Source organism: Eschrichtius robustus, chromosome 8 (assembly GCF_028021215.1).
Source record: "Eschrichtius robustus isolate mEscRob2 chromosome 8, mEscRob2.pri, whole genome shotgun sequence".
In the NCBI taxonomy this organism is placed as follows: Eukaryota; Metazoa; Chordata; class Mammalia; order Artiodactyla; family Eschrichtiidae; genus Eschrichtius; species Eschrichtius robustus.
The window spans coordinates 50,511,348-50,517,347 of record NC_090831.1 but is presented as its reverse complement, the minus strand read 5'-3'; the positions used below and the strand labels follow the sequence as shown (position 1 = coordinate 50,517,347).

Sequence of the window (6,000 nt, the reverse complement as noted above, 5' to 3'; positions counted from 1 at the left end):
ATAACTTTCATTGCTTGAACATCTTTCTTTTTTGTTGGATTTATTGTTTACCATGCTGTGGAGCAATGCCATTTGGGGAACTCCGATTCCCAGGAGCTTTAATGCTACCCCACTTCCAGCACTATAAAATAGAGGCCTGCTGTTTTAATCACGCCTCTCTCTCTCTCAATGTTGTTTGCGCCCTGGTACAACCCATCTGCCTTGAATCTAGTGCTCCGCTGGGGCTGCACACATCTGCCAGCCAGACTACCTTCGTACACAATTACTCAATCCACCATAAGGTTCTTTAATAGGAAACAAGTGTGACAACGGCAAGCCTCTTTTTTTTTTTTTTTTTTTTTTTTTTTCTCCTCCTCTTAAACCACAGAGTCAAATAGCTCTAATAGAGATGAAGCTTGATAGATCCGCCCAGGTGTAGGTGAAATGGTAGAGCCTCAGGGGTAATAGATGTTGTGCTCTCTCAGGCTGAAGTTTAGCACTTTGTCCTGACCGGCTCTTCAGCAGCAGTGCGATGGGCTGCTCCTTGTACAGCTACAAAGTCAACATGCTTCTTGCCGCTCACATTTATGCCTAATCTGGAGGGCGACCTGGAGCTAGGTAAGAACAGCAGAACCACCCTTTTACTTCAACGTGTGGACAAAGGACAGCAAATGCCGTAAGTGGAAATTTTATCTTTCCTTCTTTTTCTTGGGAATTAATTAAGGATGTTTCCTCTCAGGGAATCCTCTAAAGCCTGTGCAAAAATTGAACTAGCAAAAAACCTGTGTTGATAACCCTGTGGATTTCCTCTGGTTTCGTTTTTCACCAGTGCCTTGGCACTGTCACTGAAGCTTAGACTCCGCGAGTAACTTGCTCACTCAGAAGGTCTCGGAACAAAAATGTGGTGCTAATAATATTGCTAATTCAATCCTGTAGCCTAGCATATTACCCGCTCTTTCTGGATGAAATGTCCTTTATTGCTGTCAAAAATGATGGTGGCAAGTGTTTTGTCACAGTTCTGAGAATAGAAAAAAAATTCTTTAGGAAGCACATACTCTTCCTGAAAATGGATTTCAACTTTTACACGTAACTGTATTGTTACATCACTAATCATACATTAATGGGGGAAAAGTGCTTATAATTTTTGCTTAAATCCGTTCTATAGCTCAGTCCCTTACCAAAGAAGTGATCTTAAAAACTCTAAAAACAGTATTAGGTTGGAGTAGCCATGACAATGATAATGAATTTTTAAAACAAACAAAACAAAACAAAAGGTCATTTGTCTAATAGCATAAGAAAAGATATTAAAACCAGATGTAGGAAATCTCAGTTTTGACTTTTTGGTCTTTCATGCTTGGTTTCAAGCAGCCTTCACATTGCGCTTACTTTGCATTTACAACTGTAGATTCACCATTAAACTATGTTTGAACTTGAAGTTCAGATTTGATCTAAGTACAGCCCTGTTCCTTGAGCCCCCTACTCTGATTTTTACTTGGCTATGGGGAGTCTTTTTACTACTACGCCATATATCCTGAATTGTGTTAACAAGCTAACTGTGGTGGACGTTTTCAGGAGGAATGTCAGCCAATGTGAAAGAATGTGTTTGCTGTTCGAATGTATGATGTTCCATGTAGGAAATAAGCACATGGGACATATGCCCTGACAAAGATTCCAGTTATGATTCCCAAATTCAGTCCTTCAAATATTGCACAAAGATGATCATGTTAAAAGAGAATGCAATAAAAACTGTCGGCACATCGTATCTGTTTGTAGCCTTTTGAGGTTTTATCTTTTTTCCTTAATTTAGGCAATTTTTATTTGAAAAATTAGTCTGGAATGCATTGTCATCCCAAAAGACAATTCACATATATAGGCTACATAGGTGAAATTAGATAAAATACTGTTGCATTGTTTAAATAATTCCCCACTGGCTGATGTTTTGGTTTTGTTTTCTAACTATTATAGATGGACACATTGAAATTGATGGTTTAAAAGCCATGACGGTAGAATCCTGATGACTCCTTTGTGTATATTCAGAAATGATTTAGCTTGGATAAAGTTGCTGCTATGAGAGGTTTAATTAATTACCATTAGTTCAGTATATTTCTTTAAGAATTGCATTTGACATTACTGATGGTGGAGTAAACGCAGTTTAAAAGTCATCCTTCATGAAATACTTTAACCGACAATTGTTGGTATTGAATAGCGGTCAATGTCTACCCCCTACAGGGAGAGAATCTAATTTCACTGTGCCTTCCCCAGAACATGAATACCACAGAGTACAGTTCACACATGTGAATGCTGTAACCGTGTCAATGACTCCAACAACTGCCCCTTAATGAAAAGGTCAGCCCTGTGATTAATAGGAAGCCAGTTTGAAAGGCTGGACCTCACTTCAGCACTACATTTGGATTTGTTTCTTCTTGATTTACTTCATTTGCCTTTCAAAGTGTAATAAAAATCAAGTGGCACTACACTGCACTTTTTAAACACCTTATGGTTGATTTTATATGATAGCAGCACATTGGTTAGTATCTTTGGTTCATTAAAAAAATAGTAATTAAGTGAAAAAGTCAGTCAAGCCAATTATTGAGGGCATAAGGATGATAAATGAGAATTTTACTCTTTATCTAAATAGTTAGAATATATAACCTTTGCTTAAGTTTCAGTTAATTTAACAAACTTTAAGAGGCACTGTGGGGGTGAAGGTGGAGTGACAGGGGAAGGGTTTGATATTTTTACCTAAGATGTATTATGCGTAAATGCTACCTATATGCTCGAAAGTGAATATACATAGGTAACTTATGCAGATAATTTTGTGCCACCGATGGTAAAATTCATTGAAGAATATAGCTAAATGGAGTTGAAGACAGTAATTATAAACCTAGTGACATCCTCAGAGAAGTAATATAGTCATCTAAAATTTGTAATGGTTGCTTAGTTATAACTATTCCAATAAAAACTTGTGCTCGAAAGCATTATGATTAAGTCCAACTTAAAATTTAAAAATATATATTTTTTAACTGGAACTATATTTTGCTAGTAAATATCATGTTAAAATTTATGCAATTCACAAATTAGATGGTCCTTAAATAAGTTGCTTTGTCTTTTCATTTATCTATGTGTTTTGTATCCCTGTGGCTTTATCTGTGCGTGTTTCCAAATAAGATTGTGATGAGTAATTAATACAAACAATGTAAGTATATGTACTATATTTATTATACTTGAAAATTTCCGTATACTTGGAGGAAAATTTTTAGCAATCACAGGAATATATAAACTTATTCTAAGGGATATTCTCTTTTAAATAACTTTTATTTTTTTAACCCTAAATCAGCAATTACAGGATTTAATAACTCCATTTTCACTTGCAATAAAGGAACTATATTACATATCAACATAGAAAGTATAGGAAAAAATATAGTCCAATTTCAATGGCCACTCAAGGAGGAAACAGTGTAGTCAACTCTATAATGGGCACACAATGTGTCCTAGATGTCCTCCCACTTTATCAATGACCATAGCTATATCTTCCAGGTAATCTTCTATTCAGGGTTCCATTTTTGCTCTGAATTGGAAGCCACCTATTTCCAGATAGGGTACTAATGAATAATATTTGTTGGGAATCCTCAAGGAACCAGACACTGCACTGAGCATTTTGTACCCATTATTTATTTAGTCCTTACAGCCCAATGAAGTAAGTACTATTTCTGTTCCCATTGATAAGTGTAAAAGCAGAGTGGTTGAGGGACTTGCCCAATGTCACACAGCTAGTAGGTAGTGGAACTTGGGCTCAAATTAACTTTCCCTGAGGACAGATATCTCCTCCAACCACTGGACTTCACTTCTTCTCTAACAAGTGACTTCATTATCAGTACAGTTAACTTCATCTCTGATCACTTTATCAGTACTACTTGAATGAAAGGGATTCATAAATGGAAATAGATAGAACGTCCAATCAAACAAAACATAAATAGTTAAATGCCAGTGAGTATGACGTCACTTCAAGTTACATCATCATTCAGCACTTATAGATTCTACTACTTTTCAGAGGTTTTATTGCAGGTAAAGAAGGAGTTGCAGTTACACCCCAGACATGTGGGGAAGAACTGATCCTTCCACCCTCACTCAGTTGCCAAATTTCCATTCCTATTAATATTGAGTCTCTGAGAAGAGTTTGTCTCCTGAGGGTATTTCCAACCCAGCCACTGCCGACTTTAATAGGGGTGACTCTAATCACAGTGGCCTCCCAATGAGAGTCACCAAAACACATTCCCACCTCTAAGACAGTGAAGAAAACGAGCTGTCAATTATTCACCCTCAAAGATTTTTAGGCCTCATTTATTCAGTAGGACCACCTGGATATTTATTTTTTAAAAATTTGAATGCTAATTGGACTTTACCTTATCTGTGGATTTTTTTTTTTCTTTTTTGTCATGTAGACATAGCTTGGAAAGCACCTATTTGAGAAATTTCTTTTCAAATACAGATTTTCCTAATACCTGCATCTGTGTTTTCTCTATCTGCTGAAACACTTTCTCCCTAAGACAGACGTTCATCAATATAATTGAGAACATTTCTTTGTAGAGAGATCAAAACCAAAATATTTGTAATAAAACCCCTTCTATTTCATAACATAACTTTTATCATTATGGACTTGTGTATTCGCTCCCTGATAAAGACAGAATATTCAGTTTAAAAGGAGTTTGGTTTTTTTAAGTCCATATTATCAAATTTTTAAGCCAAGACATCAGTTACTTTTATAAACACAAGCAGATTTATGCAAGACAAATGAAATGAACATGAGGAAACTCCTTTAAAATTTTAGCAACCTCAACCCATTTTTTTCTGAAAAAGTGGGTAGATATGTTACTATAATTCTCACATATCCTTTTGGTTTCGATGAAAGATATTTGAAAAAAATATTTAAAAGTGGTTGGCATTGTATAAAACCATAGACTATTCCTTATACAAAAGAAGACAAAGAAGAAAACAAGTAATTTTTTAAAACTGATCTTAAGATCCTAGAATAATTAATCTATGGCGACAGGATCTGAAAGTTCTAAATACCTTGAGGATTGATGATTACTTAAAAAACAGTGGTCAAAGACTTCCTCTATCACTATCATTACTCAAAGAGATCAACAGGCTAGCTCCTTGAAGTTAATCTTATCCTCATAAATCCTTTTTGAATTAACCAGAAGCTACTTCTTGTTTGTTTGTAGGCTCATATTAAGCGGAAGAGTCTTCCCACCCCCCCCCTTGCCCAACTCCTTACTTGACCCATTCCAAACCTTCCACCGGGGCCCCAGTCTACAATTAATTCTGATGCTGGGTACTGCTGGCTCATGTTCCAGGGAAATATTGGGAACACTCTAGGTTATACGTTGTGCTGTGGACGGCTCCACCCATATCTGGTGGTTGGCTGTCTCTACTCATTTCTACAGCTTCATACATCCTGAATCCCAAGCCAGCAATCAACCACAACTCAACTCATGGTCCTTCTTTTGTATGGAGGGTTCCTGTTCCCAGTTTTCCTATACCTCTCAGACTGCTGCCCAACTCGAGTCTATTTCTGTAACCAATATCCAAGAGTTCTTGGTTTCTACCCCTGCTTAGCAGTAAATATTCTTTTCATTTTAGACCCATTGAAACCTATAACCTATTTTGAGCAGGATATGAATTTTTAATTTTGTTATGAAGTACACTTTATCATGGCTCTATGTTCAAAGTAAAACTTGCAGGTGTGACTAACTCAAGAATTCAGAGGCATCTAATTAGCAGTCAGCTTCATTTTGTTTTATTCCTTAATATTGTACATTCAAATTTGGATGAATAGCAGAAAGGGATGTTTAGTGTTCTGTCTGTATTTCCATTAAAAGTTTGAGGTTTTGACCTTGTTTCTGGCCAGATATGTAGATATGCTTAAATTTCACATGATAGATAATCATTTTCCCAATAAATAGTATTTTCAGTCACTCTAGAATTTATTTTCCCTAGATTAAGCCTATACTATTAATT

General features: G+C 36.1%; 1 protein-coding gene across 2 annotated transcripts in view; it reads left to right on the top strand.

Annotated features, from left to right (window-relative positions):
• Positions 1-245: 245 nt before the first annotated feature.
• The window catches only part of SEMA3A (semaphorin 3A), a 490,617-nt gene continuing 484,862 nt past the window's right edge, over positions 246-6,000 (top strand). For both annotated transcript variants that reach the window (XM_068550463.1, XM_068550464.1), the window contains exon 1: positions 246-655. The gene's annotated coding sequence lies outside the window, so the exon portion shown is untranslated. The remainder of the gene's footprint in view (positions 656-6,000) is intronic.